The following is a 23,644-nucleotide window of genomic DNA, read 5'->3' as shown; positions in this document are numbered from 1 at the left end:
GAGGCTGCTATCAGGTCACCTCGGAGCCTTCCCTGGGCTGAACAGCCTCCCAGCTCTCTAAGCCTGTCCTCATAGGGAAGGTATTTCAGCCTTTGGATCATTTTTTTGGCCATCCAACAGGTCCATGCCTCTTCTGTACTGAGAACTCCATATCTCAATGCAGTACACCAGGTGAGGTCTCACCACTGCAGAGCAGAGAGGCAGAATCACCTCCCTCAACCTGCTGTCACATTTTCCTTTTTTCTTTTTATTATTTTTTTAATGTAGCCCAAGATATGGCTGGCTTTCCGGGCTGTGAGGGCACATCGATAGCTTACAGCCAGTTTGCCATCCGCCAGTACTCAAATCCTTTTTGAAAGGGTGTGCTCCATCCTTACTGCCCCCCACATATGCTGATAGTGGGAGTTTGCTACCGTGCAGGTGCAAGACATTGCACTTGGATTTGTTGATCTTCATGAAGTTCATCTAGTCACTCTGTTGGAGCCTTCTAGGTCTCTCTGAATGGCATCCCATCCCTCAGACATGCCAACACAGCTTGGTGTCATCCATAAACTTCCCGAAGGTGCACTCAATCCCAATGTTGATGTCACTGAGGAAGACATTACACAACACTTGCCCCAGTACTGACCTCTGAGGGACACCACACACCACTGGTCTTCATCTGGACATCAAGCCATTGGCCACTATTCTCTCACTATGATCTGGCAAACAGTTCCTTGTCCATTGAACAGTGTACCCATCAAATCCATGTCTCTCCATTTGGAGAGAAGGAGGGGTCTGCATCAAAGGCCTAGATAGCTGATAACATTAGTGGCTCATCCACTGCCCATTTATGCAATTATGCCATTGTAAATGAGCAGAAGGTTGGTAAGGCAGGGCTTTCCTTAGTGAAGCCATATTTGTTGTCTCATATCACCTTATTCTCTTCCATGTGCATTAGTATAGTTTCCAGGAGGCTCTGTTCTATGATCACCCCCAGCACAGATGGGAGACTGACTGACAGGTCAGAAGTTCCCCAAGTCATTCCTTCTACCCTTCTTAAAAATGGTGCGACCTTAAAGTCCATTGTCTTCATTGATGCAACAGTCTTTTACTAAAACAAAAAAACTTGGCACTAGATGTCCTTTAATGCAAGATGAGTGAAATCACATACTTCCAATTCCCTTTGCTCCAGATTCTTTTCCTGAAAACAGGGACAGGGACTGCATTTATGCAATCTGAGTAACAATTAAAACACATTAAGAGGATTGGAATAAAAAAAAAAAAATCACGATGCCAAATTCCATCACAAACTTCTGGACTCATACACCTGTGGACTCACACATCCTGCATTTTTTTGCAGTAGTCTTATTTCAAATGAAAACGTCAAGCTTGGATCCAGAACAGTCATCAGAAAATGCTGGAATATTCCTGAGATCTAAACAGTTCTGAGCACAAACAGTCTCAGGATAATAATGTCCAATAACTGAGGTCTTCTCCTAAGTGAATATAACGATTAGAAAAATATAACCACTGTCTTAGCTGTGTATCTGCCTTCAGAAGAAAGCATTCACTGTGAGTCCCTAGTGGCTAGCATGTAGCTGTGATTTAAGCATCTACAATCTAGAGATAATTGGATATTCAGAACTCTCTCTATCAATCACATACAGATTCTTATTCAGTATAAAACAACATACAGCTTTTTCTTCACTAAATCTGTAAAGATCCTAGGCCCTTACCTAGAAAGCTAGTGCACACACACGCCATTAATCTATTAAATGGAGAGACAAGGCTGGAAAAAAAGGCAGGAATGCTGGCAAACCTCAGGATGTCCTGTGACAAGAATGGGTACCATATAATTGCATATCAGCAATGCTATTTTGTTTTCCCATCATTGTTCATATAGGAATACACATAGATTCCGAATCACATTCCAGCACTCATAGAATCACAGAATCGTAGAATCACAAGGTTGAAAATGACCCACAAGATCATCCAAGTCCAACTGTCCTCTGTCCAACTGTCCTGAAACACAAGCACTAAACCAGATCTCACAGCTCCTCATCCAGACCTCTTGAACTCTGCCAGCGACAGGAACTCCACCACCTCTCTGGGCAGGGCATACCAGTGCCTGACCACTCTCTGAGAAAAGTTCTTCTTTATGTCTAACCTAAACCTCCTGTGGCACAACTTGCAGCCATTTCCTCAGGTCCTGTTTGTTGCTTGGGAGAAGAGGCCAAACCCCTCTTTACCCCAACCTCCCTTCAGGAAGTTGTACAGTGCAATGAGGTCTCCCCTAAGCCTCCTCCAGACTGAATAATCCCAGTTCTCTCAGCCGCTCCTCATAAGACTTGTGCTCCAGACCCCTCACCAGTTTCGCTGCCCTTCTCTGGACACGCTCCAGGGCCTCAATGTCTTTCTTGTAGTGAGGGGCCCAAAACTGAATACAACACTCGAGGCGCAGCCTCCTCAGTGCCGAGTAGAGGGGGATGATCACCTCCCTGCTCCTGCTGGCCACACTATTTCTAATGCAGGCCACCCTCTTGGCCACCTGGGCACACTGCTGGCTCATGTTCAGCAGAGCATCAACCAACACCCCCAGGTCCTTCTCCACACTCATCCAGCCACTCGTCCCCAAGCCTGTAACGCTGCATGGGGTTGTTATGCCCAAATGCAGGACCCGATACTTGGCCTTGTTGAACCTCATCCCATTCACCTCAGCCCAGAGATCCAGCTTATCTAAATCCCTCTGAAGGGCCTCCCTACCCTCAGGCAGATCAACACCACCTCCCAACTTGGTGTCACCTGCAAACTTACTGAGGGTGCACTCAAAGCCCTCATCTAGGTCATCAATAAAGATATTAAACAAGATGGGCCCCAGTACTGACCCCCGGGGGACACCACTTGAAACAGGTCGCCAGCTGGACTTCACTCCATTAACCACTCATGGAACACATTGAACAGGTTGGACTGAATCTACTCAGAAAGATCATGAGAACAAAATTTCTATTATTCAGGGAGAAGCTCCCTAATGGAAATTAATTCACTGAAGTAAGATGAACAACTTGCATTAATTCTGGTGTGGCTAGATCTACACAGAGAACGCTAACAGCACTTCCCAGACAGATGTTAACTCCATGGCAGGAACAGTGATCTTCTCGTGTTCTACATAGCCACAATGACTAATATCTCTCAAAGTAATAAACTGCCTCTGCTAAATACTCTAAACTATAAAGAGACATTAACACATGTTAACTAATTTAGGCTTGGACTCTGTTAATGACCCTAACAACGGGGTCCTAGGAGCAAAAAATTAACAGCAAGAAAAATTTGCTACTTGCCATGAAATGAAAGTCTTCTGTATATATTTTGTCTTCTTGTATGTTCTTTTGACACAATCTAAACTTTCAGTATGAAAAACATGAAAATGGCATTCATTTTAGTCAAATGCTTTTTGTGTACAGGATTTTTCATTTCTATAAAGTAGAAAAGCGTCAGTTAATAGTAACTGAAAAGAAATACAAAACAGGCAAGTCTACGAAGCCTGAGGACATTTTAAGAGTGATGCAAATAAAGCATATCACAAAGACCACTTAGTAGTAATCCTATTTTACAGGCATAACTTTCAGTAAAGTTCAAGAAAATTTAATCATTAGAATTATGGGAGGTAAGAATTTCTTATAAGTATTATAGGGCCATTAAAAATTGTCATCAGTTTAAAACGGACTTAAATCATATTCATTAATTATTAAGCATTACTCTGGTTTACTGATGTTTTTAATGGAATGAACTGCAGTAACATCACTGTTATCTATTTATAGACAACTCATCTTTCAGTATAGAAGAGCCTTTTCATGTTGGTATCAAAGCAGGTTCTCCCTCTGTAGCAAGACTTCTAATCCATTGCTTAGTGAATGAAAGAGACAGAACTGAGGATGCTTATGAATCTCATAGTAGCCCATGCACTCATTCATAATACTATCGATAAAACAAAGTCAGGTTTATAGGATTTTTTCCCCCTAAAGAGAGAATACAATCTCTTTATTAACATTTTAAAAGATCTAAGAGAACTGAATGAATAATGTCAAAAAAGTAACCTGCTGTTCACTGCTGGTCTTTTCTCTTAACCCCTCCATACTATTGATGTTAATCCATCACAAGGTCAAGTGTGCAGTCTTGTTTCATGGATATTTTGTTGTTGTTGTTTTTTGGTTTTTTTTTCCCCCAATGCCTTAAATGAAGTAGTATGCTAGCTGCAAGTCTTATTCCTCTTACTCCTCCTAGCTGCTGACAGTTTGTATCTTTCCCAAAAACATTCCATCACATTCCTGATTTTCTATTATACTTTCTTTTTTATATGAAAGTATAACACACCCCAAAAAAGTAAAGAAATCAACTTTCAAACAACCTCAAATACAGTCTGGAAAAAGGACTACCAGACAACCTGCAGATAGTTGTTACCTAGAGATAGTAGATGCTAAATAGAAGTGCCATCTGTCGGAGCAAATTGCCATTGATGTATCTCACTACTCCTATGCATTCAGAAGAAAGAATTGCAGCCTCATCTACCATACTGATATCTGCTCACAGCAGTTCCAAACACAACCAAAAAGCTCTACATTGCAAAAAGGCCAAAAGTCTTGAAAAGAAAATTCTCATTCTAGTACTGCAATTACAACAGCATTAATTTAAAAATTCTCAAAGGTGCTACCTCACATGGCCTAAGGTTCTTCTTACCCCCTGAAATGTTAAGACCGTCCAGAAAAATCTATTATGAAAGTTACTGTGATGAAAGTAGATTAAGTAGTTTTGATTTTTTTTTTTTTTAACTTAAAAAATATGTATATATATCCTAGCAGAATTTATCTGTGGTCCTAAACTGAAGAGTTCATTCTTCAGAGGGAATAAATACAGAGCTGTTATGTAAGAAAGTGCATGAGAACAATTCCTCTGGATTATGTGCGTATCTAGAGGCTGAACTCTTTTTTTCAATAGAACACCACAAACAGCAACCTAAAAATGATAAAAATAACACAGCCTCTGCAACATAAGGCGGCAACCACATCTTCAAAAAAGCTGCCGGAGGTAAAGTCTCAGTTCCTTCAGCTTTATGCCATCTTCAGATAAACCAGTTTTCATTCTGACCTCAGCATTTGTGTGCGTCAGCTCCTGCAGTCCTATTTTTGGTTCACTCATCGAACAGTATCAGTGTCCTAGAGAGTTCTGCCTGTTAAGTGCATTCTCTGTAGCGACTAGCTTTTTGTAGTAAAGAATCCTCTTCATTATACACAAATACAGGGTGCAACCGCAGGTGGCAAACCACAGTAGGACATTTTTGTAATTAAATACTTGGCTTCAATATTGTTATTCACACGAATTAAAAATAAAATTGCAATTTAGTGTCATAGAACAGAAGTTTCACTGCCTCCTTACAGAGCAAAACAGAAAACTGACTGGTAACCCTACGCAGTTTATGCACTTTCATGAGCTTCAACCAGCTAGTTTCAGGTACTACAACTGAAGTAGATACTTGAATTTATAATCCAGTTCAGAACAACAGTGAAAAGTTGGTGTTTGATTCAGTTAATGTAAATTACAGATAGAACCTCATGCATAGACTTGCAGTTCATTATTACTAAAGTCTAAGCACTTCTACTCACCGTTTATTCAAAATAAGAAATGGAACTAGGCTGCTCTCTGCCAAGCAGTACAATGTTCGGAGGTTCCTAATTTTATTAATGCAGAAATCTTACTAGCAATTACAAAAACTCCTGTCCCTTCTCTTTCCAGTAGCTATTTTGAAGCCTCCTACTTCCTTAGATCAACCAGGCAGCAGAGCCTCCCAGGGGTTCCTTTCACAGGAAGGCTCAATTCATCCCTGCCATACCCCCCACTCCTGAAAGTCTTTCTGCTAGTCAGACAGAAAAGCACATGGAGAACTAAGCCTTAGAGAAAGCATGAGGACAGCAACACAGTGCAGAACAGTTTGCGAAATCACATCATTAGGATAATGAATAAGTAGCACATACCGAACACTGGAGCAACTAGCACTTCTTTCTTTGCAGTCCTACCTGAACTGTTCAAGTACTGCCAAACCATGGATGAAACTAGAAAACCTAATATTGAACGTATATTTCTGAAGCTAGTAAATAAAGCAGAATTAAACTTCATGTTTTAATTCATCATATCCCTCTACAGTACTGTACTTATTTCTAAGATAATTCTATTCCTATCTAGGCAGAAGGTAATCTCATTCTTAGGAAACTGTTTTCAGTAGAAAGGTAAACCAGGCCATTTCCACATATCAGCATGGAGTTAAAGGAAGGGCAACAGCACATACACAAGTGCAAAACATTACGTAGGAGTTTGTGACAAATTGAGTCAAGTTCCCCCTTCCAACAGGAATAAACTCAGGCCAGAAAACATTTTAGGCACCAACTATACGGCATCAGACTTATACCAAATCCATTTTGAAGTAAACTGTCTGTATCAAGACACAAAAACCCCCATCTTTCTAAACCAGTAACTTTTGAAATCTGAAGTTCAAAATACTATTGAACTTCAGTATGAATCCGAGGACCGAAAACAAACGTTTCTCAAAAAATTCAAACTCTACACAAAATCCTTTGGAAAGAATACCATGGATATCATACAGCTATCTTGGTAATACCCTCAGTGATTATTCTTGGTAACCCCCATTCATGAATCCCATCACTGACATCATACATATCACAATATAGATGGATTTTTTTTAAATGCTACACAAATTGCTCATTTAGCAAGATACTGATGACAGAATCATTACGATTTCTTCAGTAATTTCTATGATAACACTGACGACCAGAAGTGATAACATTTAAATACAATTATTCACAAAGCCACAATGTTGCTGCAACAATTAGAACATCTGTAATGAAGGAAAAATAGCAAGTTAACTGTAGTTTGATAAGCAACCCATTTCAAACAACAGATCCCTCCCCTTGCAATTAGAACATGTGTTTACGTGACCTGTCCCACACAAATTCAAGTGGAAAAGCTTCCAGACGTTCCATGCTAGCTCAATCCAACTGTTCTACTGAAGAAGAATATCTCTGTATGTTGTAAAAGCAGAATTAAATATGTTTGAGAGATGAAAATGTAATAATCTCCTCCAGCATGAACAAAAATAACAATTTACCCCTAGGCCTCTTTTACACAACATACAAAGTAAAGGAATGCCGTATCAAGTAACCCATTTGAAAATCTGCACAGTAAAAAATTCACAGTGATACAATGCAACCATGGAATTGTCGTAACTAATAAAGCCATGGGTTTCATTCAGAATTTCCAGACTAACATCAGACAGCAATTATTTTTCATTTTCAATGTACTGCAAAATATAATTTTTTGTCATAAGAAGAAATTGGAGTACTCTGAAATGCTTCTAGCAACAAGCAGCTCAAGTGCTTTTTTTTCTTTTCCATTTTCATCTTCCATCTCCAAAGCCTTTGTTTTATTTCACTTTTCTTTTCACTTAATTCCATCTTTAATGGAATACTTAAGAATACTTCCAAAGTACTTGGATAGCTGCGTGCCTAAAACCAGAAAGCCTTGAAAAACTGGATCTTTCATCACTTTTTCAGATTGTCCTCACACTGTATAGCAAAGTAGAAAATATAAATGTGCAAACTTGCTGACACTATTAGAAAAATAAAATCATAGAATCACTCGGGTTGGAAAAGACCTTAAAGGTCATCAACTCCAACCACACTACCCTAACTCTACCAACCCTCCTCTAAATCATGTCCCTGAGCACCACATCCAAATGGATTTTAAACACATCCAGAGACGGTGACTCAACCACCTCCCTGGGCAGCCTATTGCAGTGCTTACAACCCTTTGTGTAAAGAAGTGTTTCCTGATATCCAACCTAAACTTCCCCTGGCACAACTTAAGGCCATTTCCCCCAGTGAGAAGAGACCAGCCCCGCTCTCTCTGTAAGCACCTTTCAGGTACTGGAAGAAAGCAATAAGGTCTCCCTTCAGCCTCCTTTTCCCAGACTGAACAGCCCCAGTTCCTTCAGTCTCTCCTCACAGGTCATATTCTCCAAGCCCTTCACAAGCCTTTTTGCCCTTCTCTGGACCTGCTCCAGCACCTCCTCAGGTGCCCCAAACTGAACACGGTACTCGAGGTGAGGCCTCACCAGTGCTGAGTACAGGAGCAGGATGACTTTCCTAGTCCTGCTCACCACCCCATTCCTGATACAAGCCAGGATGCCACTTGCCTTCTTGGCCACCTGGGCACACTGCTGGCTCATATTCATATCATGACTGTCCATCAGTACATCAAGGTCCCTTTCTATCAGTCAGCTTTCCAGCCACTCTTCCCCAAGCCTGTGGGGTTGCCATGACCAAAATGCAGGACCTGACACTTGGCCCCATTGAAACTCATACAGTTAACCTTGGTCCATTGATCCAGTCTATCCAGGTCCCTCTGTACTGCTCTTCTCCCCTCAGGCAGATCAACACTGCCTCCCAAATTGGTGTCATCTGCAAACAGGTACAAAAACTAAATGTGAAAACACACGTATGCGAAGCTCTAGGAGTGAACCTCATTTCATCTGCTGCTAACCTTGCTGATTTCCAAATATGCCATTTCTGTTTATGTCTTTGCCTGCAGCTGCAAATGTGCCATTGTACTGGATCTAGCTTAAATCCCTCTTTTAGAGTAGTGAGGTCACAAACACCATGCCATATTTGTTGTACAGTGCTTGCTTCTCTGATTGATGACATCTATTGAGCTATCTGCAACTCCTTTATTGCTTCTGTACACTTATTCAATTTGTTTCTGCTCAGTCAGACTGCATATTTAGCACTATTTTGCTTTTAACTACATCATCTGGCAGAGTACAATGAATGGACTTCTCATTCAACTCATAATTAAAAGAATCATGCAGGTCTTATCAGACAAGGGAACACTCTTAGAAAAGATGCAAGTTTCCAGTGACTAGGACAGTTTATTTCCCTACTCTTAAACAATGTTAAGCATTTAAAAACATAGGTCCTAAGAACACAGACTCTCAGCTTACAGCTGTTTCCAAACACATTTATTTAAGGACACATGAGAAACTCAATAAAAGTTCCCACATCAGTGACTTACAGAAACAAACACAGAAAACAATCCTTAGCCTTAGCTCTTCAACGACAGGCTTGCTGCTTACTCACTGCTAGCAGGTTAAGATTTCTTTTCTGTTCTAAATTAAATAATAACTCGGTCATACTTTTTTCCAGGAACTCTACTCAGCGTCATGGTTCACATCTCTATGTGTGATGCTGACTAACAATATGAACTGTATGAACTGCTGTGAAAAGGTGACAGAAGCTGTTGAATTACTAAGGCTTGGGACATGGGAGAGCACTCGACTACGATAAACAGCAAGCAAGAAAAGTTATTCTAAAAGCTTCCTGAAGCTCAGACAGAATTAACACTATAAGATGTGGATCTTTCTGAACATGGAAGATTTTTTATCTTCCTTCATCTGAACTAATATACATTGAAGTTTTTATACGCTGAAGTCTGGAAGAAGGCACACAGAACTCATTAAAACTTTAACAATTTAATGAACAAGAGGAGAAAGAATTGTAGATCATAACCAGCTAGCCAATTTATGTGACTAGTTCCAAGTGCTAGAGGAAGGTAAGAAACCTGTGCTGAACACATGAGAGCCCTTTCTTCATTAGCTGTTATTTTTTGGTCACTCCTATAATTCACATTTTTCTCAAGAGTAACAGTAGTAGCTAAGCCCCTTCTAAATCCTCATTAATATTTGAATTAGGCAGCTACCTGCTGGCTGGGAACCATCTGTGGCCAAATAACAATTTCAGTAAGTTTCATACATAAAAAGTCAAGCAAGCAATGTTTAAATTCCTATTTTTCAGATATTTTGAATAAGGAACACAACTCTCCTCATTACAGCATAAACTGTTCATTTACCCAGTGTTTCTAGCTTACCCCAGTACTGATTGCTAGGTAGGTGCTTTGGACAATCAATTTTTTAAATTATTACTATTTTAATGTTTTCACATCTAATTAAATATCTAATTTTCTGTCAGTGTACTTAACAAAATATCAGACCTGAGGCTCCAGGTTCAAGTTTCAGTCAATGAAAATGAAACTGAATAGGAAATACAGTAAATTTCTTCTGAAATGGGAGCTTACTGATCAAGCATTTCCAGTTTCATTGTGACCTTAAAGAGCAGCTGTATTTTCTATTATAATTAGCTCTTGCACCGTAAGGCATAACTGTTCTCATCATGGAGCAGGCAAGCAGCTACTTGTATACAGTATTTCCAGTAATAATTACTGTACTTCAGGTGTTTTGCATACTTGTAATTACAGAGCTAATTACAATATCTTCGATGTACATCTACATTTCAATATTCCTTATAAAGTAAAAACTGAATTTAAAATGATTTTTCTAAACTGGTTTCATCTCCTATTTGCAATAAAGTAACAATTTCAGAAGCATTCACTTATATTCTTTTTTTCTGTTTTTATTCGTGTCACTTCAGGATATATCAAGAAACCAAACTTCTAAAACCAAAAAGAGATGTATCTTTCTAGAAAGGAAAGGTATCAAGCAATATCCAACAACTAGTCTTGACCTTTTAAGCTTTAGCAAAAATGGAATATCAACTATCTGAAGAGTCATGAAAAACAAAGTTTAAGAAGTAAAATACCAAGAGAAAGCTTCAAAAAAAATGAGAGTTCTCACAAATATGTTTTACACGCATACACACACATAGATCAAGTCTGTTGAGTCATACACGAATTTCAATCAGTGGCTACAGAGCCATGCTTAATCTTGCTCTTATATTTTTTGGAACCAGCAATACTGAATTCTCTTCTAGGCAGTACCATCACTTCAACGCTTGGTGATAAAGCCTATAATGTTACTTTCTTGCTCTATGTGAGTTTAGGATTAACTGGCATGTTGTCCTCCAACAACATAATATTTAATATTTAGGGACCATTTTTACTGTAGAGAATCATGGGGAGCATTAACATGTCTCACTACACAGACGCAGAGCACAAGTAAATCCACAGTGTTAAACATAAATCCTAAGGCTGTGGGCTTGGAGGGGGCAGCTTCACTAATGTGAGCCATTCCGTTTTCATTTTTGTTTGCAAGTTGTTAGCTGCTGAAAGCCAAAATTCTTCCTTAGTGTAACCAACACAAGAAGCCATCAACTCAGAAACTAGCTCAGAACCTTGCTCAGAACTTAGCAAAGCAGAAGCTCAAGTAACAAAGCTTTTCTTATACAACACACATTTTGTCAGAGGGTAAGAAACTATCATTATTTTTATACCAGAGATTCAGCTTAAAAATATTTTTAAGATTTTTTTTTTTTTTTTTTTTCCAGTTTGGACCACTTCATAACTAAATTGCAGCTTTCCTTGAAAATCACTTTTCCAGCAACTCTACACAGATCAGAGAAAAACTCTGCTGCACTCTGTACAATATGCTTTTAAAATACAAAAACAAAAAAAGCCCCTTCACCGTATAAAAAACAAAAACAGACAAAACAACAACAACCACAAAAGAACAAAAACCAAACAGAAAAGAATCCAAAATAGTTTACTTACTTATCCCATTTTTGCAACTTCTCTTTTGAAGTAAAATACCATGCAGAGTAACTTTCCACTTTCTGTGTTCCACTCGAGAGTTCAGCCAGGTGCATCAAATCAATGATGCTTTAATTATCAACATGTGTGAGCTGTGGGTCAGCCAGAGGATTTGTAGCCTCTTGGGGAAAAAAAAAAAAAAAAAAAAAAAAAAAAAAAGTTCAGCTGCAAAATTAATTACACTAATTACTTTCTATGCTTTTAAGTCTTAGTAATTATCAACTCATGAAAAAATACTGCAGAAGAACCAAATTCTATTATTGCTGTCAAGACAAACTTATTTTCAAAGTACTTTTCAATGTATCTAGAATTATTGCTAAATTACTAATAAGCTTTCCAAATGAAGTGTTATAATTTTTTCCAAATGTACACACCCCAAAGTGCCAAAATCATGCAGAAAGTGCCTTTTCTAAGAAAGCATGTCTAACCAAAAAAGAAAAAATGGGGGAGGGGTTGGAAAGAGGAATTTATAGCTTCTGATATGTGTTTAATAAAGTTCCCAGCAAGTCTACTATTAACATTCTTTATCTGATTCTGCAAATAAAAGTTCTTTTGTGTTAGCATATTTTGCTGGACTTCAACATTTCAAAGCAGATCAATTTATGAATTAAGTTCTTGAAACAGATACTTTTCGTGTCTAGGAACAGAAGAAAATGAAAAACCAAACTGAAGTACCTGATCACAAAATCTGTCAACAGCTCTTTTTAGAAAACCCAGTTCTCAAGAGGTTACAATTATCACAGCATGCCATTTTTTCAGGAAAATAATTTTGTCCTAGACAGCTTTCAGTTGTATAGTTATGTTCTTTTTTTTTTCCTTTCTTTGAATGAATAATGGCTGTAGCCATATCTGCATGGTGAAAAGTTACCTCACAAGTCTGACTGCTCTCAACAATCTGAAAAGAGAGAGGGACATAGACTAGGTCTGGATTACACTCGTTGTTTCTCTGATGCTTGAACTAAAAGGTTCACATTAACATGCTATCATAAAATCTAATAATAAAATTGAGGAGCAGACTGACATCATCCCTAGTTTTTAAGATTTATCTGCAACTTAGATCACTAAAACAGTCTGTTTTCAGAGTAGCTCTTCAAAACTAATTTAATGAAACTTACTTTTTTTTTTTTTAATGTGTTCATACACTCTCTCAAAATATTAATGCCAGGCATGCAAAGCAGACATTGTTTGGTAAAGAAAAGAAATGCCAGCTGATCTTTTATGTCCTGGCTTGAGTCAAAATTCACCAGAGACAAAGATAAGTCAACTGTACCTCAGCATTCTACATCACCAAGGAGAGCACGGCAAGGCTTTCCTGCTGCATGTTGTTAGAATTATTTTTATAGAATTCTGCAAAGGGCAGAAATAATAACAATTTATTTCATATTGCTTGCTATTTGTGGAAACTTACAATGAACTGACATATTAATGGGGCTAAGCAGCATTTCCCATGTTTCTCAAAGTTCCTATTTTGTAATTTTATTTTATCCTTTCACACTTCAGATATTTGCCACGCATTCTTTAGAGACAGCAGAGTATTGAAAGAGTGGCACACAGTAAATGCTAGAAACACTCCTGATTGTGCTTATCTTTATGTTAAAGACAAAGGAAGGACTCAGAATATTAGCTGTTTTCATTGTTAAACTGTTGTACTTTAAAAATACAGCTTTTCTAACAATCTGGGTTTGGAACACATGACAGGCTTCAAGAACTACCATTTCTAGTAACTTCCCTAGCTCAGAACTTTTCTGTGCGCTGCAGATAACTTAATCCACCTCATACAAAATTGTCAAGGTTTTTTTTTTTTTAATATTCAATAGTTATGAAGCCATTTTTCCTCGTTATTTTCTCTTGAATCATAAGAGCACTTGGCAAGAACTCAAAGCATACGTGGCTGCCGATGTTTCACATGCTGGCAGAGAAGGTGAAGGTTGAATCACTCTAACGCATAGGAATCGATTCGGAATAGCTCTTGTAGGTTTGGAAAGAGCTACTTGCTCTCCCAGCTAACAGAAATGTTACACCACGCCACTGCAGACTGAAAGAGTTACAGAATTTACGAAGAAAGCTATTGTGCTTGGTCGTACACTCTATTCCCTGAACCTTGGCAACAAAGGAAGGGTTGAACCTCTTAGTGGGAGGATGATTACCGAATAATGCTCCTGGCATGCACAAGGCCTTTCTGTTCCTCATTGATTGCCGTGGGTATCAGAAGTGAATGAAGTAGGAGAAGATGGATTGTTCTAATACCCAGTTTCCCTGCAGATAAGCACTGAGCTGGGGCACTCTTTCCTGGCTTCAGATGGACCTTCAGCTCTTTTGAATTCTGGAAGCAGTTTATTTATATTCAGAGCCCTTAAAATAAATACTACCTCATTTTCAACTGTCTCAGATTAACTACATCTCTCTTTCTGTAACAAAACATTAAGTTCACTGTTTTGCCCAGAGCCACGCTTCTCCTAACTCAGGGGCTCTACAGAACTTCTGTTTTAAGTATTATCTCGAACACCATCTCCCTTCCCACTCAGGGCTGGTGTTGCTGCAGCAGCCTATCACGCACCCAAATCCCCACCTTCCCCTCCTATCAGGGCTCCTACATCTCATCTTCCCCAGGTGCTTGTCCTAACACCAAGCAGCTGTGTCTCAGCCAGCTGGGAGAAGAGCTCTGCCTAGCCAAATCCTTAGGGCTTCTACTCAAAGCCTGAAAGTAACAAGCAGTTGAGTGTGCTTTGGATTACCTGTAGCATTATCAATCTGTATTGAAAGATTGAGGAGCTAAGGATCTAATAGCTAGAGGGATTCATGTGTAATTCAGAACACTAAAGAAGAAGGGCTTCAGCCATACAGGAGAAGAATCTCAAAAAGCCAACACAGCATTTATAAATGTCCTCCCTCAGAAGAAGAAAAAAATACTATTTAGCATGTTAGCTACTACCGGGAAATAACTGGTGGACATCAAGTTTGTTTATTATTGAATAAAAATGGCCTTCATTCAATAAAGAAGCTGCTTGCAAAATATATATATGTGTTTGAGAGTTTTAATTTTTTATGTATAGTAAATAATATAATCATTTTAAACAAAGGCTAATTTTTTTAATTGAGTTTTTATTCATTTGTGTATGTCATTCATTTTGTCCAAGAGATATAGTGGAGAGGATGCAATATGAAAAATGAGCACTATGCAGGTGTTGTACTTTTGTTTTCTTTTACAAATTTGGACACTCAAAACTCATGAATTCAATTTCAGAATTCAAAAATTCTTGCAATTTTTCCACCATAGAAAACTGAGACATACTGAAAGCATTCTTTTTTCTTCATTAGATATGAATGATTCCATTCAAATGTTGCTCTTTGCTCCTCATGATTTAGAATTGGTCAACTATCATCATACTTCTACTGCCTTCATAAAAAGGTTGCTGCACATCTACTTTATACCTTGAGCCACAGTCATCTGCAAAGGCTGGTGATATTCAGCTACTGCAGATTGACTCGCCACCCATAATTCTCTACACTTTAAACCTTATCTACTTTGTCTGTAAAGAGTTTAGTTGTGAATAGTGTGGACGCCAAAATGAGTGCAATTGTTTCATCACAAACAAGGTTTCATGCCCTATAAATCTTTTTTTTTTTTTCCTTTGATGTAGTGTATGCTCCAGTATTGCATTATTAAAGGCATTCAGCCTTCACTCTGTTGTACTTTTTGATGGTTTGGGGTTTTTGGGGGGTTGGTTTTTGTTTCTTTCTGAATTGAACAGGATAAATAAGTTGTCTCTTATTTGTCTCAGGACACAATTGTGAACAACATCTCAGAAACTGGTCCTGGTACATTCGCTTCTAAAAGATAGGGCGTTCTAGTCTACCTGACAAGAACAGAACTACTACCTTACAAGCAACAGAACAATTTCACTTTTGAAGTTTAATGTGCTTTTTCAAGTACACACAGCATACAACATAGCAAAACCAGAACTGTAGAGATGGCCACAGATTTCAATTGTAATAATACCTTTACTGGTTTTATTAATCAGGTCCCAGACATCCAGTGACTAGCCATTCTGTTTTGATATTTTCCTCTACAAAAATTTACAATAAAATAATGGCAATAAATAAATAAAAATTTTAAAGCCTTTTGCTTCTATGCTTTCTTTTCTAGCTGGATTTTAGATCATGGCTGTGTTGTTAAACCTGTTCTAATAGCTAAAAACAAAAGAAAAAAAAAAAAAAGAGAGAGAGAAAGGAAAATAAATACTGCTTATCCAACAAAAATCACCTGATTAATTTCCCTGTGTGTCACAGAAGCCTATGTGCCTATGTAGTGAGAATATCTTGCGCAGGTTAATAAAGTAATGGAGTTAATTTATTGCCTAATGTTGAGTCACAAAAAAGGATAAAGATGTAGTATCTGCTCAGCTCTGTCTGCAAGGCATGGCATGATTTCTGATCCCCTCTACTTTGTCCTGGACTATTGTGTCCTCCACACTGTCTCATTGCTTTGATCGAGATACTGAAGAACTGGAAATAAAAGAAACTGTCAGCCTGCCTGCTCATCCAATTCCCACCTGCAATAGAAATTGATAATGAAGCATAAGGCTCTTCATCCTTAAATAGTCTTCTAGGGATAAATTACACGAATGTCAAGTGTTTTCCTGGTAGGCACTGAGAGTTACCATTGTTGGACAGACTGCTCAGACCTCCAATTAATTATGTCTGTCCATCTGAGACTACAGCGTGTGCTGAGATGGACACAGAGAAAGTTTTATTGGTGGGAAAGGAGCTAGGGCATTTTCTAGCAGGGCTACTTACATCTCCTCAGGCAGCATCCTAGATGCTGGAGGTGGCATAATTTTGTCCCTGTTGGGATATATGCTGTTATATATAATGGAATATAATGTGTTATATTAGAGACATAGACAATTGTGAGAATCCTATTTTGAAAAACTGTTCTGAAAAGGACATCCCCTGATGTCCTTCCTTTTCCTCTAGGTAACCAAAGATGTTCTGTTACATGTCTCTCAATCATCTGCTTGTAACTTATATTTTGACATTTTTTGTCTTGAAATCCAATCCACTTTCTGCATTAAGGTATGTAAATGTACCTGTCTGCACTGTCACACAAAGTTACAGGAATTAGAAACTGTTAATAATTTCCAATTAATTGTAATTTATATTATCACTATTTTGTCACCTTACATAAAAAATTTACCTGTATCAGAAAAAGTGGAAAATTATAATTACTGTTAGACAAGGTGAGAGGAATACACTCTTTGGAAACTGCAATATGTTGAATCTGTAAGATTTCAGAATCTCACACTTTAACACTTAACTTTAACTGCTTTTCCCCCATAAGTGAGATTTGAACCTTACAAACCTGGCATAGATTTCCAGCACTGTAGTTAATTATTCTGTAACAACACATAAAATTAACTGGATTGGTGAATAATCCTAACAACAAAGGAGGGGAAATAACCTTTTAAGTATTATTATATTATTTGACTAATAATGTTTCCATACGGAAAGTGTCTCCACACTTAAAATATATTTGAAGACAAACACTTCATTCTAAACAGAACCACAGAGAGGAATCCTGACATCTTCCATAGTGCCCCACAGAAAACACTTGAAAAGCTCATTCCTGAAAACCATTTCAACAGAAAATAAATGTAATACTGACACCAGTTTAGCGCAGACAGCACAAAGAACAAAAACCTGAGACACTGAGAAGCTTTGTGAACTTGTATAACACTGCAGATTTCACAGAATCTTCTTGAAAAGGTGACGAACACCGAGTCTGTCATCATGCAAACTCTCTGACATATGGCCAATAGATTGTTGGTAAATATTTAATAAAATGAAACATTATTCTCTGTCACAAAACCTCTTGTATTACAAAGATGCAAAGGAACAGCAGCAAAGCACGTGCTTTTTTTGACAATGGTGCTGTGTTTCAGGTTGCCATATCTACAGGCTAAGATTAAAACTCAGTCTGTTACCACAGTGTAATACAACTCAGCAGAAGGGGCCTCTGTAGATTTGCTTTTTAGTTAAACTTGGTTTCTATGGTTCAACAGCTTGACAGCAGTGTAAAAGTATATTGTTTTTGCTGGAACATCTGTCCTTCAAGGTACTACTATTCCTACTTTAAAATCTTCACAGTAAAGCCATTAGTTTGGGTGAGAGTTGTTGTTTTTTTTTCTTTCTGCTATTATGTTCTATGCTGTGGCAGGTGTAAGATGGACACGAAGGACAGAGTTGGTGTTTCTAAGTTGACAAAAAATTATAAAACACCTGAATTCATCAGTCACACCTGCTCATGTGATAGAGAGCTCAATTTTACAAAGGACAAATTCTCTTTTTCTTTTGCAGTTCTGACTTAAAAATCGGAATTACTATTAAAAATAGTTTTGGCAACTTTCATTCCAGTGGAATTCCACCAGCAAAAAACAACATATTTGGAAGATCCATTGATGACTGTTATGAATTGCTGGAATGCCAAATACCCGCATTCAGATCTACCGTGCCAGAGTTATGTGCAATATTGCCAACATTGCCAATCCAAATCCTAAAGTCCTGAATGCATTTAAAAATCTTTAATTTTAAGAATAATGAATGTTAAGTGTTTGGATTTTTTTCTCATGTTTTCCTGTTTTCCACATATGTGCGTCACACTCATTTCAATGTACTCTAATTGAGCATCAAAAATATTCAAGTATAGTTTCTTCAGTGAAAATCAGAACACAAACGTCATTTCCAGAGGTTTTAAGACACCGAGTCCCCCATCAAAAAATTGAGGAGTGTTTGAAGATAAAAAGATGCAAGATCCTCTATAAAGTCTGACAATTGGCCACACTGTACACTGAAAGCACATGCTTGCCAAGTTTCTGTGATGGAATTAATCAGCCATCAGGAATGTTTGTCTCAGTCCATTTGCTTCAACTACTCTACCTCCCTCTAGAAGCAGTAACACTGCTGTACAGATTTACTACAGATAATTTAGCAGTTGAATGGGTGCATATGTCAATGAATAAGCTGGAGAAATTAGTTTTACTGCCTGGCAAACGACAGGCGGGGTCAGTACATGTGTCTAGAAAGCTGTTAATGAATAATAGCACTTCTTTTCCAAATTAAATTAAAACAAAGGACCTCACATTTAACATCAGCAGTAGAGATTAAACATTTTTGAAATCTGAGAACTCTCCTTATCCAGCAGATGTTTTTGCTTTCTTCATTAAGAACAAAACAAAGCAACGTCGCCCAACCAACCAGCCAACCAAACCCCAGCCTTTTTAAAATAAATTCACCCTGCAAGGTAACCGTATTTCTACAGGACAGTCAAATCCCACAAGGACAATTATTGCACTTAGTGTGGTATTATAATCCTTAAACACTCTCCCCAGTATTATCTTGCTGTAAGTTATTTTCTCATCAGCTTACTTATTTTAGTGCTTCGCATTTCATAACCAAAACTTCAACCAAACTAAAAACAAATACATCTGCACTACTGAAAAATATCCTGGCTACAGGTCAAATTAGTAACAACGTTTAGAACGTTTGTCATTTAAGCTTGTTTGATTCCTCCACAACAAGGAGCATAACTACACTTCACCATGAGACCTTGTTATCCAATCGTGTATCAAGAAGACATGAGAAGTTACTCTAGAATAGCATCTATAGCGTTTAAGTTCTGCAGATGTTAAAGCTGATGTTGAACACAAATAAAGTCCACGAGGTGGCATAAAGCAATAAATATAATGATAAAAGTCAAAACAAAAGCACTACTTTTTGTCATGATATTTATTTATTTTATGACAAAAAAACATCCGTAGCAAAATATTTCTTTTTTCTAAGCATTGATGTTAATAATTTGTTGCCTTCTGTATATAAATTACTCTAAAGGGGAATATTGAAGGCACAAGCTTAGATAAGTCAGGTAATATTAAATAAGGAAGGTTATGAATACAACCCTAACTCTTCCCTTTATGATTTTATATAGTAATACAGCACTATTGCACAATCAGAAGCTACTCTAAATATAATACACCATAATTTATACTTTCATACTTAGCTTTCTACTCCAAAAGAAAAGAAACAAGAAAAAAGAGAAGAAAAAAGTAACAATTTCCCACTTCTTAATATTCAGAGTGACTATGCCTCATTTTCACTAGACATTTTCTTTAAGAATAAGACCTGCCCTGGAAAATCTCATCTGGAAAACTGAGTGCTCAGATGAATTATGGGTGCTTCTAAAATGTGCATGTTTTTAATCATACCAGTTACAAGTACTATAACCTTTACAAGGAGGCACACTGCACGTTACCTGCATATGAAAGAACACAATTTAACTCTTCATGGCTCTGTGTTTGGGAAGCACAATGCAAACACTTAACAGTTTAATTTCCACACTGCTTTTGCCAGATTGCATGTGTTCCCTACCTCACATGTGTGAAAACTGAATCGATGAACAGTTAAATTACTTGATACATGCTCAGAGAACAGATGAAAGAATTACAATGCAGGAATCTTGTGCTCAACTATCTATCTGCCTTTATGTTAGGTGTATTGCAGACTTCACTCTTCTCCCAGAAAAGACAATAAACATGTCTTGAATGTTTTTGAAAGCCTGATTTTAAACTCACAAAGGGCATTTATATCTTCAGTTCCTTCTACACACATTGCTTTCTTCTAGCATTCATGAATACATGCATTCAGTTTTCTGGATTCTAAACTGAATCTCACTGTGCAGCTTCCGCACTTGTACTATTGTAATCTGAATGCAAAATGAAGGTACAGTCCCACTGAAGACTGTTCGGTAGTGTAATGTCAAGGGGAGGTCCTCTTTTTCTTTCAATGGGCACCAATGAGAAAAGTCTTTGTGTCTTTTTTTTTCCCCACATCAGGTATTTATAAATGCAGGGAACATCCCACCTCCCCCATGAGCCCCTTTTTCTCCAGGCTGCACAGGGGCTCTCCTCATGGGACAGATGTTTCAGTCCATTAAGTCATCTTCATGACCCATTATGGACTCACTCAATCCTGTCTTTCTTGGGGAAAACCAGAAATGGACCCAATACTCCAGTTATGTCCCACCAATGAGGAATAAAGCAGAAGAACCATCTCTCCAAGCCCGTGGGAGGTGGTCTTCCTAATGCAGCCTGGTTGATTCCCAGGCTGTGCAGGTGTATGGAGTTGTTCCTCTTTTGGTGCCGGACTTTGCATTTCCGTCTATTGAACTTCATGAGATCTCTTTCCATCCACTTCCCCTAGCCTGCCAAAGTCCTTCTGATCAGCAATACTTCCACCAACAAGCTCTCGTCCCAGTTTTGTACCACCTGCAAACTGTTCCATCATCAATGTTATTAATGAAGATATTAAGCACTACGAACCCTTTTATCTAGTTCTGGGTGCGCAGGAGAAATCAAAGGTCAGGAAACATATTTACAATCCAAAAAGAGGTCATCTGCAGACACTGAAGAAAAACCTTCCTCATAAAGGAGTGCTGTGAAGCAGGACATTTCTCCTCAGTGCTCTGTTTCCTAGTAGTTATTCTCTTCAGCTCTCTAACTAAGCTGTTCCACAAACGGGAGCTTATCTCTACATGATAGCCAAGAGACCCCAGCGTTACATGTTCATTATTGGTAGCAGCCACATTATTACCTGATCTCAGATAGAAAGCACAAGAGCAACAAAATATCTTGTCTTTGTTTCTTCTGCTATAGTGTTTCTAGCTTTGCAGATGTAGCAAGCTGTTGCATGCGGTCCTTTGCTGCTGTTTAATTAGCAATCCTACATACTCTGGAATGTCATTGCCTGTACGCTTTCTTTGCATGCTTTCAGATGCTTACCTTATATTGAAGTGCTCTTTAGCAGGTTATATAAGACATTTCAGCAAAGGGATACTGAAGATGTGACATCAACTTGTTCATCCTTGTGGAGGATGAGTCAGATGTGGTCCCTTTGTATTCATCATTCAGGCTAAGTTTGGGCTTAGTTTTGTAAGTGCCCCACTCACTGGTTACCTTATTTTTCTCAGTGCTTTCTTAATGTGCATTTACAGAACTTCAAAATGAATTTGAGCTTAGAATTATTATTCCCTTTGATAAATGAAATTAAAGCCTCTTGGAAATTTCATATTTCTGGGCCATAAACATTTCTTAGCTAATTATTATTACAAAAAAATATAATATATGGCTGAGCTGTCCTTGTTCTGCTTCTAACGTGTTGACCTCACAGATTGTGCCTAGAAAGTAAATTACTGTATAATGAAACATGGCCTTCATGACTGCTATCCAAAAACCAGTCCTGTTACGTGCAGCAGTGGGACATCTAGTTATGAAACATAAAAATGTTAGAATGAGTATAATTTTTTCCTTATCATATAATTTTAAAACTAAAGATGCTTCACAGCTAACAGGATGTAAGGAAAAAAACCAGATGCTACTTTAGTTAATTGTTTTAATCTTTATTGAGAAATATTAAATCTTATTAAAATCCTATTGCAAAACTAGATGATTCCCCTTCTATCTGTACTGATATCCCACAATAGCCTGAAGGATTTGTTTTGGTTTGATTGTATATTTTAAAGCTCAAGCAGCAGGCTCAGTAAAGAGTGGAAAAAAGACATTTGGTATTACAGCTCTAATATTAAAATTCACTCTAATATGACTTGAATGCTGAATTTTCAACACTGGAAGTCTGAAAATGATTTTTGAGCATTCTTTTAAAAGATAGGTTATGTGGAAAAGTCAAAACCTCACTAAGTTCAATCATTTGTATGCTATGCTAATCAGTAACATGTGTTACGGGAGAAGAGAGAGAATGTGAGGGGATGCCAGTTTTTCTCCGTCTCTTTATAAAAATGAGGATCAAATGATACAACCAAAAAAGTACCTAGAAAAGTCAGGTGTCCTCTGCATACACATGCCTCCCATTAAATAAAAGGTTTTGTTCTCTGTCTGAACAGAGTATCTTTAAACAGCTGCTCCTGGCTTTGTTAAATTCGGCTAGAATAGTGAAGCTGGTCATGAAATGGAATTCCAATTCAGAATTAGAAATGCTGAAATCTTTTTAAAACCTATTAAAAGAATGTAAGTTGTTTGATTAAAAAACAAAACAAAATAAAAAACAATCCTAAAAGGACTTTTAACAAATGGACTTAAAGCTCCTAGAAAAAAAAGAAGCCAACTTAGAGAGCCTGCCCACTGGGAAGCCTGGAATCTCAGACAGTTGACAATGATGCGTTCCTGAAATCTTGTTATCATATAGCAATCTTTGTGAGATAAAAGTAAAACGTGAGTAAAAAAAATCCAAATTAATACCAAAAGTCAAGAGAAGATGACAATATATAAGCATCCTGACCTCTCTAAGTTATTTATTTGCCTTGTATAATTCTCATAGATAACACTTCTCTTAACATCGATGTGCTACTAGCACTACTTCATAATGTCCCCCATAAGCCAAAATTTCTGATTCCCTTCAGTGCTTGCACCAGAATTAACTGTTAATGAAATAATATTAAAAGGGAAGAACCAGAAAAACGAAACAAAAAAACCACAGAAATTCTTAATAACAACCACAGCCCAGCAATGAATATGCTGATGGGCAGCATGTAGACCATTATCATCGGTTTATATCCTCTTTTTTGTTTTGAAGTTGACTGGTTGTACTACTGCTTCTTACAAACACCAAACAAAGATTTTAAATACAACACATCACCTGTCTAGCTTCATCTGATTCATATTTATCAGTTCATACATCCTAAAATGGGGTTGAGTAAAAGCTTTCTTTGCAGGATTTTGATACTGGTTTTATAGAAGACCTTGGTTCTGTCCTTCACATAGTTTACTTTTATAATGCTTATAAAACGTATCTAAGTGATAATGAAGTAATAATTTCAGTTCTTTGCAGGTTTCCTGAGCTGAAAATAGTATAAAGTGAAAATACTCCTTTTTTTTTCATATTTAAAATGTTCTGAACACAAGGAGAATAGAGCATCTACATATGGCATATTAAC

At 37.7% G+C, this 23,644-nt stretch overlaps 1 long non-coding RNA gene across 1 annotated transcript in view; it reads right to left on the bottom strand.

Moving 5' to 3' along the window:
- Positions 1 to 23,644, bottom strand: part of LOC128085321 (uncharacterized) — a 167,827-nt gene that overhangs the window by 91,172 nt on the left and 53,011 nt on the right. The window contains exon 3 of the long non-coding RNA XR_008208894.1: positions 11,605 to 11,762. This is a non-coding gene — a long non-coding RNA (uncharacterized LOC128085321). The remainder of the gene's footprint in view (positions 1 to 11,604; positions 11,763 to 23,644) is intronic.

Source organism: Tympanuchus pallidicinctus, unplaced genomic scaffold (assembly GCF_026119805.1).
Source record: "Tympanuchus pallidicinctus isolate F22 unplaced genomic scaffold, pur_lepc_1.0 scaffold3, whole genome shotgun sequence".
In the NCBI taxonomy this organism is placed as follows: Eukaryota; Metazoa; Chordata; class Aves; order Galliformes; family Phasianidae; genus Tympanuchus; species Tympanuchus pallidicinctus.
Note: the sequence above shows the minus strand (reverse complement) of the source record. Positions and strands in the feature narration are given on the sequence as shown.